Source organism: Theobroma cacao, chromosome 4 (genome assembly GCF_053813885.1).
Source record: "Theobroma cacao isolate CCN51 chromosome 4, ASM5381388v1, whole genome shotgun sequence".
Lineage (NCBI taxonomy): Eukaryota > Viridiplantae > Streptophyta > Magnoliopsida > Malvales > Malvaceae > Theobroma > Theobroma cacao.
Genome location: NC_142642.1, coordinates 31,136,276 through 31,150,067, shown reverse-complemented (window position 1 = coordinate 31,150,067; position 13,792 = coordinate 31,136,276). Strand labels below are relative to the sequence as shown.

Below are 13,792 nucleotides of genomic sequence, written 5' to 3'. Positions count from 1 at the left end.
ATGATGCAAATATATATATTATATTATATTTTTTTTAATAAAAAAAATATATAAAAATATAAAAATATAAAAAATAATGATAATAATAAAATGAAAAATAAATAAATAAATATAATAAATAATATAATTGGAATAAATATTTTAGTATTACCACCAAAAAGGGGCAAAGAGTTGCCTCTTTCCGGTAGATGTTTTCGGGTACGAAGTCAGAGACGGATTTTCACCGAAGCGTCGGGATAAATCCGAACTCTAAACTCCAAAACCCATTAAGCCAAATAATCATTGTTAGAAAACAATATATATGGAAAATTTTGTTAATTTAAATAAATATTACTAAATAATCCAATCGTTTAAAAATTAATTAATTATTTATTAGATAAGCTTTGTAACCAAGTAAAAATTGGCCAACAACAAATATGGATTTAAATAGACAACTAGAAAATAAAGTATAAATAAATAAATAATAAATAACAAATAATCGAAATTTTTAAATAATCAATAAACGCGTGCATGTAGATACCATCATTTTATTCTGTCATTGCACGCCACTCTTATTTTGCATATGGTGCGGGAATCCCGATGATGGGATTTCCCCGAAGAGCTCGTAGAGACGAGTTCTTCCGGGGATATCTCTAGGTGAGGAAAATTTCGAGACTTCACCAAAGCGTTGGGATGGTCTTCGAATAATTTTCCGATAAAAGATTACCGACTCCATCATTTAAAATAAACAAGTCACGACATCATTCTACGCTTGCATCATATGCATACGTAAGACCAAGTGAAAAACTCAGTCTGGCAATTCAATAAAATTTAATTAATAAAATAGGGATTAAACTAAGAAAATGCTATATTAAGATAACTTAAGATTAAATGGTACCGTTCGTAGAACGGGCGTCACGGAGGTGCTAACCTTTCTCCGTGCGTAACCGCACTCCCGAACCCATCTCTAAAAAATGTGGACCAGTTCTCGTTCTTTCAACGGTCCTAAAATTAATTTAGGACTTCGTCGATTAAGAATCGGGTTAATAGGTGACCAATCACACCTAGATAAAAAAGATTGGTGGCGACTCCCACACCACACGATTTTAATTTTCGCCCGCGTCTAGCGGTCGGGTTCCCGGACCCGCACGTCACCACAATTTGTAATTGGAATAATTCTGTTAGATAGTGCGCTTTCTACTGAAGGTATGATGATGAAGAACAGATATCATACTGCTTGTAATGTATATGTTTCCCAATTTGCCGTCCCTTTCAAACGCAGTTTATAACTTTAATTTCTAGATTGTAGAGGTAAATAGTATTGAAAGTTGTGAAATGGAGTCATGAACTACTGCAATGGATTTACTGCAAATTTTCTCAAAAATTGAGGCATTCTTTCCTGATATTGACATTTCTGTGCAGTATAAACTTTGTAGATGCTCTGAAAGGGGTAGGGGCTGACGCAGAGCTAATCCTATATGAAGGAAAATCTCATACAGATTTGTTTTTACAGGTTAGTGATCAGTACTATCTTTTTGTTGTCATTAAAGGTTTAATTTACTTGTCCTACTGCAGTCTGTCATCCAGTGTGTACTTTTATGATATGCAACTAAATGAAAATCACTTTCACATATCACCTTCATTAGTGTGCCTGATGTGGGGTCCTTTTAATCTACATATATGCTGGGCTGACTATGTTGAACTTGGGTTAAGTTGAACATAAGATTTTAATTATTTTCCTGAAGATCTTTGAGAGTTGAGCTCAAACTGCATGAAGCTTTACTTGGAAATAGTAAAGTAAATTATTCTTTGTGATAGTATTAACAACTCATTTCATTTGAATTTATGAAAATGTTTTGGTTCTGCTCTGGAAAGAAAAAGGAGAAAGAAGAATGAATTTTGTGCGTTATAAGTTTCAAGGTCTTGACTTCTCTTCATGAACTATAGAAACTTATTCTGACATTTTAGATTCCTTTTACAACAACTGCAGTCCTCACTATTGATATCGGGTCATCTTTCTACCAAATGACCAGGCTTCAACATTTTTCTTAGTGTAGCTTTTTGGTTTTTGTTGGATGTTGCAAATTGAACCAAACTACTCTTTTTCATGGAATTCTTTTTTTTTTTTTTGTGATTTTCTAATTTAACTATGTTTAAGGATTAATCCCCGAAGGTTGGCTTGTGAACTAGGTAAGTATGTTACACAATTTTTATTGTGTTGTAATGTGTGAATCGAGCATACACTGTTTCAATGCTTCATGAAATTGTCTGAGAAAATGTTACAATTCACCAAACAATGTTCTTCGCCACTGCATTGGTATGGCATTGAAGAAGGCTTCCCTGCAATCCAGTTCCTTGAGCAATTAAATTGGTAATAAATTTATTTATATGGCATTGAGAAACCCTTGTATCCTCCACTAAAGTTGAGTACTGCTATGCAGGATCCTTTAAGAGGTGGAAAGGACGATCTATTTGACCATCTGGTTGCTGTGATACATGCTGGTGATGAGGAAGCTCTTGCCAAGGATGCTTTGGCACCTCCAAGAAAACGCCTTGTGCCTGAGATTTTGTTAAGTTTGGCTCGTCAGATCAGCCCCTTCTAGTCCTTTTTCTGTTTCTCAACATGGAGGTCCATTTCTTGATGATGTCTATGGCATCTTCAGTTCTTCCTCTACATACCTATAGTTGTCTAGTGTGACCATCTTCTTTCTAGCATTCATTGGTTGCTTTAGTCCTTTTAGATATTATAGGAGGATGAACAATTTTCTAGAATCATAGGTGTTACCCCAGCGAGTAAATGCATGAGCTCCTGCAGTAGAGGCATCAGCCATATAATAGTGCGTTGCTCCTTTAAATTAGGCTAAGTTGGTAGTTCTAAGGATGTCCAATGCCAAACTAGTGCATGGGTCATATATTCTGTACTATATACATATGATAAGCAATCAGATCATCAAATTTTGTGGATACGGCATGTAAGATTCAAGATTGCGACGTGGGTGAGATGTATGTTTCAAAGTTTTGATGAAACATTTTGTTTTATCCTTTTTAGTTTTTAAATGAAATAATAAAAATCTAAATCTTTGAACCTAACAGGTAGTAATAAATCTCCATTTAATAAAACTTTTTTTATATTCTTACTTTACCCTTCAATAATTCATGAAATTAGAGGTACAAATTATATATATATATATTCTGTTTGATTTAATTTTTCTCTTGGTTATTTATTTTATTTACTTATTTTCATTCTAATTTGGTTTAATGAAATAAATGTTTTTGTTGATTAGAAATAATTTAAAATATTGTCAAATAATTCCTCCTACAGCACTTATGCAATAAGTTTGTGAAAAAAATAAATTTAATTTTTTTTTTTTAACACTTTAAAAATAGTTATACTCGGACAGTACTTCCAGCTGGATCAAACAAAGTCATGAGTGGGCAATTTTGGACGCGTGCATGGACAAGGGTAGTCAACCAAGTCAGGCATTATATTATTGCCTCGTGGAAGTAATGCCTTTCTCCGTTCAAATTTGGGCGGCTCAAATGCCTTTGATCAAAATTGTAAGCATTCCAGAAAACAAATAGGCTAGAAGGATAAAGAAATGAAAATCTCTGTGCCCGCAATCAGTGGGTTTCTTTACTTTGACTTTGGAAAAATCGACGTCAATTTTCCATCGGCACTACTTTGGTCATTGACTTAGTCAACCTGGCTGGTTGAAAAGATCATTGTTGGTGTAAGTAAGTAATTTTATTAACAACACAATATGTCTCAATCATTTGTTTTTACAGGACTATCGAATAACCCAAAATAATCAGTTAAAATAATACAAACATGGGTAGTATCTCTTTCTTTCTTTCTTTCTTTAAATTTGGGAGCATTTAGTAGGAATATCATAAATGTATAAGAAAAAAAATGCCAGGCACTTGCTCTCCAACGAGCCAAGTGTGAATCCATCCGTGTTTCCTAGTCAATATTGATGGTTGGGTCCGGGGGGCTTCTCTGCGCTTTCTCTTTGATACCATTCAGAAAGGACAACCCTTCTCCTAATAATAGAAACTATATTATAAAGTCTAGAGAAAATCTTCCACTCCCTCCCTCTCCGATGAATGCACTATAAATATCGGTAAACAGGTGGTGAATATCACGCCAAGACAACATTAATTCAACTTCCAAACATGAGGGCCTTGCTTACACTCTTCCTTCTTTTGTCCGCCCTTCTCTTCTCCGCCTCTTCTATTGCTGCTCAAAGTATTGGTAAGATGCTAAGTGCACTAGTTTTATTTTCTCGCCTGTATTACTTAATTGTTTTAGATTTAAGTTAATCTTGAAACAAACAAACATTAGATTAATTTTTTTTATAAAAATTCTTGTATTTATTACGAAATTCAACAGAAATGAACTTTTAGGATAACATGAAAATCATCTTCATCTTCTTTAATATTCTCATAACATTTGTAGGTTCTAAAGGTGGTGGGGGAAGTGGAAGTGGAACCCCTGTAACAGGGAACAGACCTCCAGCAGCAGTACCATGCCGTGGCAGACCATTTACTTCTTGCATCCCAAAGCCCCCAAAGAAGTGTAATACTCCTTTCCAGGGTGATTGCCCCTAACCTAAATAAAGTATAAAAGCATCCACGCTGAAAGAATGAAGAATAATAACTGAGCTCCATAATAATGTCTTGTCTGTTTTCTTTCTACTTGTTATTTTGGGAGTAAATATCCAAGAATAGTGTAATTGATTTGCCCCCGGTTTTAAATTTGGGAAATAAAGGTCAGGCATAAAATGTCTCCAATTATCTCCTCTTATGTATTATCAGTTAAACCCTGTACCTCTCAATAGCTTCTCTAAAAATAATGGCTCCAGAGTCGCATTTCCTGTGGGCCTAACTACATCGTATTTGGTTATTAAAATAACTTTATTAAATTTATATCTATACCTTACTATTAAAATCATATAAAAATAAACATTTTTGCCAAACAGTCGATCTCAAGCACTGGTCTAAAGTGGGTCGGGCCTACATGTCTAGGTGGATAATCCGGTCCATGGACATATCTAAACCATCCCTACACCTGAATTACGAAAATTTCCATTCGGCGCTTTTAAAATATTTAAATATTTAAAATGTTTAAAAATTTCCATTCGGCGCTCAGTAAAATTTATCCCTACACCGACTTTTCCATTCCAAGAGGCAAACCTCAACTGAAGGCAATAAAAATGAATGCTAAATTTTTAGTTTTAAAATATTTAAGTATTGAATTTATACATTCAAAATCAGGTGGTATACTATTAAAAATTAAACATTCAGTAAATTTTGATTGAATTTACTTTCAAAATCATGTGGTTATGCTATTACTTAAAGTTTTTATCCAATTTTTAGCTTTGTAGCCATTTCAATAGTTTTGAAATTTTACAATGGTTTTATCTAATAAAACTTAAATGACAAATAAACTTCCACTTCCTCTTTTTTATTTTTTTTGAAAATTATCCTATAAATTGTTGTCAGAGTTTTCAAATTTTATAATCAATATTAAAAGATTGACACGTATCTCATTAAAACATATTTATGAAAATATTTAATAACAATATGTCAATTAATTGACAAATGGATATGAAAACTATGTAACTCGATTGGTAGAGTTTAAAAACTCTGATCTCAAGTGTATACTTGGCATTTTTGACAAATTTATTTTCCTAAAATAATTTTGTGATCTATGTTAAAGTATTTGGAGAAGTTGAAGGAGTTGAAGTGCCCAGCTGCAGAAATAAGAATCTGGAAAAATTTTATTCACTCACATGCTCTGTACAAATGACCAACAACCCCTATTTATAGTTGGTTACAAGTATTACATAGAAAACTAATTCCTTAACGAACAGAGTAAAAATTAGCAACTCCTAATAACTGCAGTAACAACTAATAAATTACTGTACAAAGTTAAAACTAAAGCACGTGTCTTTAACTTGAAAACTTATTCTGCTCACGTGCCTATCTTTTCCTTTAACACTCCCCCTCAAGAGGTGTGTGAATGTTATGAACACACATCTTGTTAAATAGACTGTGGAACTGCTTTGGTTGCAAAGCTTTTGTAAACAAATCTGCTACTTGTTCATTACTTGATACATACATAGGCTTTATCATTCCTGCTACTACCTTTTCTCGGATAAAATGACAGTCAAGTTCAATGTGCTTCGTTCGTTCATGAAATATGGGATTTCTACAAATGTGAATGGCAGATTGGTTATCACAATATAACTTGACTGCACCTTTATGTTCAAAACCAAAATTTGCTAACAAGGAATGTATCCATATCACCTCACAGCAAACAGATGCCATTGAACGATATTCTGCTTCTGTTGAACTTCGTGCTACCACAGATTGCTTTTTAGACTTCCAACTCACCAATGAGTTGCCAATGAATACACTAAAACCTATTACAGATCGTCTAGTGTTAGGGCATCCAACCCAATCATTGTCAGAATAAGCTGTGATGCATAATTCTGAATCTGCTCTCATCAAGATCCCTTGTCCAGGTGCTAACTTCAAGTATTTCAATACTCTGTATGTTGCCATCATATGCACATGTCCAAGTTTATCCATAAATTGGGATAAAACTTGAACTGCATAAGTTATATCTGGCCTGGTAAAAGTCAGATATAACAATTTCCCAATCAGCTGTCGATATAGAGTGGGATCAACTAGTTTCTCCTCAGCTTCTACTTTTCTTAACTTATGATTGTAATATATAGAAGTTGAAGTTGGTTTAGTCCCCAACATACCATGTTCTTCAAGCAAATCCAATGTATATTTTCTTTGACATAAAGAAATACCTTCTGATGATCTTGCAATTTCCAAACCAAGGAAATATTTCAACTTACCAAGATCCTTCAATTTAAATTTCGAACTCAAATACTTCTTCACTTCATCAGCAGCTTGTAAAGATGAGCTACCAATGATAATGTCAACCACATAAACCAGTAGTGCCATAAAATCTCCATTAGTAGTTGTCATGGTAAACAAAGAATAATCAGACTTCGATTGACTGAAACCATATTGAATCAATGAAGCTGCAAATTTAGAATTCCACTGCCTAGAAGCTTGTTTAAGTCCATATAGTGACTTATGCAAATGACACACCATCTTAGTTCTTGGTGCACACTCCCCTTGAAAATGATAACCCTGAGGAAGATCCATATAAACTGTTTCTTCCAGATCTCCATTTAGAAAAGCATTGTTGATGTCCAACTGAGACAAAAACCAGTTCTTGGCTACTGCAAGTGCCAAAAATACCCTCACAGTGGTATGTTTTGCAACTGGACTGAAGGTTTCTTGATAGTCAAACCCTTCCACTTGACTATAACCTTTGGCTACCAAGCGTGCCTTATATCTCTCCATAATACCATCTGCATTCATTTTGATTTTATAAACCCATTTACACCCTAGCATGACAATTTTTAGGCAAAGGTACCACACTCCATGTACCATTATCTTCCAAGGATTTAAATTCACTTTGCATTGCATCTCTCCATTGAGAATAATGTACAGCTTGGTGATAGAATTAAGGTTCAGGTATTTGAGATAATGAAGCAATAAAAATTTTGTGTTCATTGGAAAGCCTACTGCTGGACAAATATCTAGAAATAGTGTGTGTTGTAACAATATTACTCTATGAAGAAAGATTATGATCATAAACCTCTAGATACTTTGGTGGATGTCTAATTCTACTGCTTCTCCTAAGTAATGATTCAGGAGGAATATTTGAATCAGTTTGTACAAGAATAACAGAATCAACATTAGGAGAAACAATAGGTACATTACCAGAAGACACATTGTCTGAAGATAATAAAGGAAAATGGGAATTAGTTTCAACATTATGAACTGGAAAAGATGATGAAGAAGGTTCAAATGATCCTGATTCAAATGATGAAGGACTATGAGAGGCAAAATTTTCATCAATAAAATCGAAGAATTGGAAATTAGATTCATGCAGATCAGGTGTTTGGGGAAATTCAAATGATTGAACAGAATCAGATTTGGACTTAAAGGGAAAAACATTCTCATGAAAAATCACATTTCTTGATATGAGGATCTTATGTGCATCAAGATCATAAACTTTATAACCCTTAATACCTACTGGATAACCAAGAAATACACACTTAGATGCTCTTTTATCAAACTTTTTCCTTGCATGTGTCAATGTGGAAGCAAAACATAAACACCCGAACACCTTAAAATAATCATATGAACAAGTTTTATGGAAAAGAACTTCATAAGGTGTTCTGTTATGAATGACACTAGAAGGAATTCTGTTAATGATATGAGCTGCAGTAAGAATTGCATCTCCCTAAAACTTTGTAGGTAAACCTGACTGAAACAGCAATGGTCGGGCTACTACAAGTAAAGTTTGATGTTTCCTTTCCACAACACCATTCTGTTGTGGTGTTTCAACACAGGATAACTGGTGCACAATACCTTTTGAAGCATAAAATTCAAGTGAATTGAATTCAAGGCCATTGTCAGATCTTATTTGCTTGATTGAAGTGTTGAATTGATTTTGAATCAAATTACAAAAAGAAGGAATGATTGACAAAGTATCTGATTTGGCTCTCATTAAAAAAATCCATGTAAATTTGTTGAAATCATCAACCACAATTAAGAAATAATGATGTCCTCCTGTTGTACATGTAGTATAAGGCCCCTATATATCTACATGTACTATTTCAAAAGGAAATTTAGTATTTGGAACATGTTTCGGGAAAGTTAGCCTTTTTTGTTTAGCCAAATGACAAACTTCACACAAAAAATCCCGCTCACAAGAAATTATAGGAAATTGTTTATGAAGCAATTTTATTTTGTCAACAGGCAAATGACCAAGTCTGTAATGCCACAGATCAAAAATCTTAGAATCTGTTTTACAAGTATTAATGGAAGAAGTAAATGGAATCTTTACAATCTTATCAAAACTAAACTGCTTAAGGTATTGTGCATCTTGATTATTCTGCATGAAGTAAAGCCCTGATGAAACTTCAGCAACCCCAGTCATAGTCCATGTGTTGAGGTCCTGAATCACACAACATAAATCAATAAAAAATATGAAATGATTTTTAGACTTTGTGAGTTGACTGACCGAAATAAGGTTGAACTTGAAATCAGGAACATGAAGAACATTATGAAGAGTTAACAAAAAGATTTAGCTTAACTGCTCCTATATGTGTGACAACAACTTTAGCATTATTTGGGAAATGAACAAACACATTACTCACTGACTTATATGACACAAAATTATCAAGGGAACATGAAATATGATCTGATGCACCTGTGTCCACTATCCAAGAATTGTGTTTAATCATGACATTGTCTACAAAGCATTGACTATTTGAATGTTGATACAAGGTATTGGAACAATGATGATCAGAAATAATACCTGCAAGAGCTGAATTAACCAAAGAATGCCTAGTCTGCTGAGTGTTTGAGAAATTACCACCAACACTGTCAGAATCGTTCTCTTTGATGAGTGCAAGTAGTTTTTGAAACTGATTCCTTGTAAAAGACATCTGGGACATAGTGTTGGATCCTAAGCTTTCTTCTTGATCATTTTGAGTATCATTAGCAGCTGAGACACTGTTGACTGATGAACTCCCACAATTTTCTTTCTTAAAACTAGCTTTATTCTTATTAAACTTAAAATCCTCTGGAAATCCGATCAACGTAAAACATTTTTCCTTAAGATGACCTTTTTTCCCACAATGACTACACAACATATTAGATTTTCCTTTCTTCTTTCCATCAGTAGTTGCCACCATAGCAGATGACTCTAACAAAGGCTGTGATTGAATTAGTAGCTTCCTTTGTGCTTCTTCCCTTAAAATCAAGTTATATGCCTTATTCAGAGTTGGAAAAGGCTCCATAATGATTATCTGAGATCTCAAGGCTGCATAAGACTCATTGAGTCCATTGAGAAATCGGAAAACCATGTCTTTTTGGTATTGATCAACATATTTCTTGCAACAATTCTGAGTACAGCCTCCACAAGCACAATGTGGCATAGGACGATAGTTTCTAAGTTCCTCTCAAAGACTATTCAACTCAGAAAAATACATGTCAACTGATTTAGTCCCTTGTGTAAGATTACAAAGAGAAAACTGCAGATTACAAATGCGAGTATCATCTGGTTGTTCAAACCTTTGCTGCAAAGTACTCCAAATCTCAACAGCAGAGTCCATGTAAAAAACCGTTGAGGCAATAGATGGTGTAATTGACTCTAGGAGCCAAGCCACTATCAAATTATTACAACGTTTCCAAGGTACATACATCTTATCTGTAATTCTTGGTTTTTCATTTTGGTGTAATGTATCATTTTGGTTCCAAGTTGTTTTGCGTTTAGATCGTTTTGGGTTTCAAACTCATATTCGAGTTCATCATACATGTGTGTGTAATTCAAAAGTCGAGTCAAATTTAGGTTATTTTGCTTAATTTGTATTATATTTATTATTTTTAATTAAATTGAATTTCAAAATAAGAAAAGAATAAAATTTACGCTGAATATAATTTATTTTTATTGTGAACCTTTCTGCCATATTTTGAGCTTGGTTCTTGTGAAATATATTTGGTGCACGTTCATACTTTATTTTGTTGACAATTTGTTGCTATTCAGAGATAGAATTAATGAACAACAGATATAATTAAACTATTTACCTCTTTTTTGTTATATTTTTTATTGTCCTTGAACTTATTTGCATAGCTTTTCACTTGATTATTTTGTATATTGTTTTAATCATAAATTTTCATTCAGGGTAGGCTACCGATGGATCTCAAGATTAGTTGGCCTTGCTTGTTATGCTTTGCTTCTTATGCCTGGTTTTCTTCAAGGTATTCTTCTATTATTGATTGGTTATATCTTCTGCATGAACTTGTATACCTGTTGTTAGTCATTTTCCTCTCTTTTTCTTTTTATGTGAAAATACAGGAGGTTCTGGTTAAAGTGAAAGTTGAGCAACAGATTGACTCTTCTAAATCATCTAAGAAGCCAAAAAAAAAAAAAGAAGAAAAGAAAAAGAATAATAAGAAGTAACAAAAAAGGAGAAGGAAAAGAAGGTGTTGGAAACTTGGAAACGAATTCTCATATATGTAGCATATTACACAATGGTTTTCTGTTTTTAACATTATTGAATGTATAAATCGTCCTTTAGCATTTAAAAGAACAAACGTAGGGTTCAATTGTTATGATATTAGAGAAAATGATCACAAACACTCAACTTGTCTTTATTGGCGTAGCTAGGAATTTTCTTGAGTAGGTTCAATAAACTAATATCATAATATCATTCGCAATGTAAAAATATAATAATATGAAATTTTCTATGCATAACTTTTATATATAGTGATAATATAATTTTCAAAGGTAAGATACAAGCAGCAAAAGAGAATGTTCAATATAAACTGCCTTATAACATTTGCTATACTTCTTTATGGAAAAATTTATGTGGTTAACTAGGTTCCTTTCACAAATAAGCCTTTCGAACTTTATATGGTCATAAGGATGATATATCAAAATTTCAGTATGAGTCTCTGATCTGCCGAAAGATTTTCTAACTCGATAGGGCCTTTCTTTGAACATTGTTGAGTATTATTTTAATGACTAGTTCTTTGCCTAAATTTGGTTTTTTTAAACGTTGATTTCCTTTAAAATGTCCATCTATTAGCTAAATAAAAGAAAGGCAATTTAAATAAAATTTGGAAGCAATCTAATTGTAGCATGAAATATTGAACTTTGAATAATTAAATGAGATAATGTCCATATTTATCACTCTAAATTAAATGGAAGGAATATTTTGTTAACTTTTGATCATTTTTGAACCAAATTAAAAGTATAATGTTGAAATTGCATTTATTAAAATGGGTGGTAAATTTGGTCCATATCTTTAAGAAGTGTGGTAAAGTTGAAACTTATTCCTAATTGAATTATAAATTAGCAATAATCAGTAGTGGAGCTACAGCCAAGTCAATGAATCTTGAAAGAACTTGGAAAAAGTATATCATAGTTTAGGAAAAGTTTTAGATTGATCCTATTGAAAAGGAAATACAAATAATTTTTATTAAGGGTTATATGGTTGTTATGTTCTTTGAAACAATATATTGATCCCTCAATATTTCGTTTCCAGTGGGACATTCTAGAATTGTTCCTAAACTGTCGTATATGTTTTTAAAAGCATTTTCAATTTTCAATGGGGTCAAGTGACCCCACTGACTTGGCTGTAGCTCTACTGCCACTTGTCTTGGTTCTCCCACTAATTGAATTCTTGGGGATGCATACTCGTGTGTGATAAATGTTGCAGTCCAGTTTGTGAAGATTGTGATGGTGCAGCTCTTTGCCCAGGAATGAATGACATCTGCACTAGGTTCCCTTCATACTTAGGATGTTTAGAGATTAATTATGTGGTGGAATGAAAGAGAAAAATAAGTATTATGTGGTGGGAAACAGAAATATAAGTTTAGCTATGTCAGTTCATGTTTGCCAGGAAAACTGTCCCGTAGGCCGCTTTCAAATATCTGCAGAATATGATTTGTTAAGCATAAATTTTTAATCTTCTGCAGTTGCATATTGTTATTTTTTCTCAAGTAAAGTGCACCGGAGTATTGTTTATTGAGATCAACCGAGGAATAGGTATGTGAATATGTGGCACAGGTAGTTATATTCTCCCCAATATTGTATGAACTTGCTTGTCATGTATCATAAATTAATGCTTCTTTTTCTCATTTGATGATGATTTGACAGATGGGATCTGTATTTACCAACAAATCGTAATGGCCCAAAGCCAGTTGTGGTGTTTGTGACTGGTGGAGCCTGGATAATTGGGTGAGTGACATGAGATTGCTGCATATGTATCATCCTTATTTTAATGCACCGCTGTTTTATTTATCATTTTTATTTAGTTTGGTAATGTGCAATTGTACCCTGATCCGGAAGTGACAATACAAATTTAGCCATGGCAAAGCTTTGCTAAGTAGTATTGCCATAGCCATGGCAAGCATTGGTTGGAGAAGAGGGCGGAGCTCTGGTGTTAAAATTGTCTGATACTGGTTTGAGGAAAGTGAATAATAGGTTTCTTTGAGTATGAGGGAGGTTTTGTTATTACTAAGTTGTATATTATTTGTTAATAAAGAAGGAAGGACTTGAGAACCATTGGAGAAAGGGGAACAAAGATAGAGATTATAGTGTGGAAGGATGAGTTTGAACTCAATCTAGCTTTTGTAGCTTATGACCCGTAAATCCTAACATAAAGAAGAAATACAAAACACAGCCGTAGGGTTTCCCTAATATTTCATAAGGTGGTTCTGCATCAGTTTGTCAATTCTTTTAGTTGTCAGTGCATGTGGTCTGTGCTGAGGAATTAGATAATTATAGATTGAGATATGCTGTTATATGAGGTATCTATAAAACTAAAGAAAATTTCGGGCTGAAATTGCTCACTCACAGGGCTTGAATGATCAAACAGTGTCTAACACTAACGATAACTTTCGTCTCTGGCTGACCATAAAAATGTATGTTTGAAGTGTATAACATCTTTCATTTTTTTTCTTATGTTAAGTCTCTGTACTTTTTTGCTGATTTAGGTACAAGGCTTGGGGTTCCCTTCTGGGACTACAATTGGCAGAAAGAGATATCATAGTAGCATGCGTTGATTACAGGTATTAATTCGGTTAATGCTGTGACATGGTGCTGTGTTCATGTTCGTCTATGATGCTACATGCTAGTGAATATTTTAAGGGTCAAAATAAGTACTTATAATTTCATTCTATGGAATGCCCTACCCAAAGAAAG

The 13,792-nt window shown here is 33.5% G+C and overlaps 2 long non-coding RNA genes across 2 annotated transcripts; both read left to right on the top strand.

The window, feature by feature from the left end:
- Positions 1–3,825: 3,825 nt before the first annotated feature.
- LOC148763286 (uncharacterized) lies at positions 3,826–4,773 on the top strand. The gene is made up of 2 exons (XR_016025796.1): positions 3,826–4,231; positions 4,436–4,773. It is a non-coding gene; the product is annotated as an uncharacterized LOC148763286 (long non-coding RNA).
- A 7,985-nt stretch (positions 4,774–12,758) lies between these two features.
- LOC148763285 (uncharacterized) lies at positions 12,759–13,628 on the top strand. Its single transcript, XR_016025797.1, has 2 exons — positions 12,759–12,826; positions 13,585–13,628. It is a non-coding gene; the product is annotated as an uncharacterized LOC148763285 (long non-coding RNA).
- The last annotated feature ends 164 nt before the right edge of the window (positions 13,629–13,792 follow it).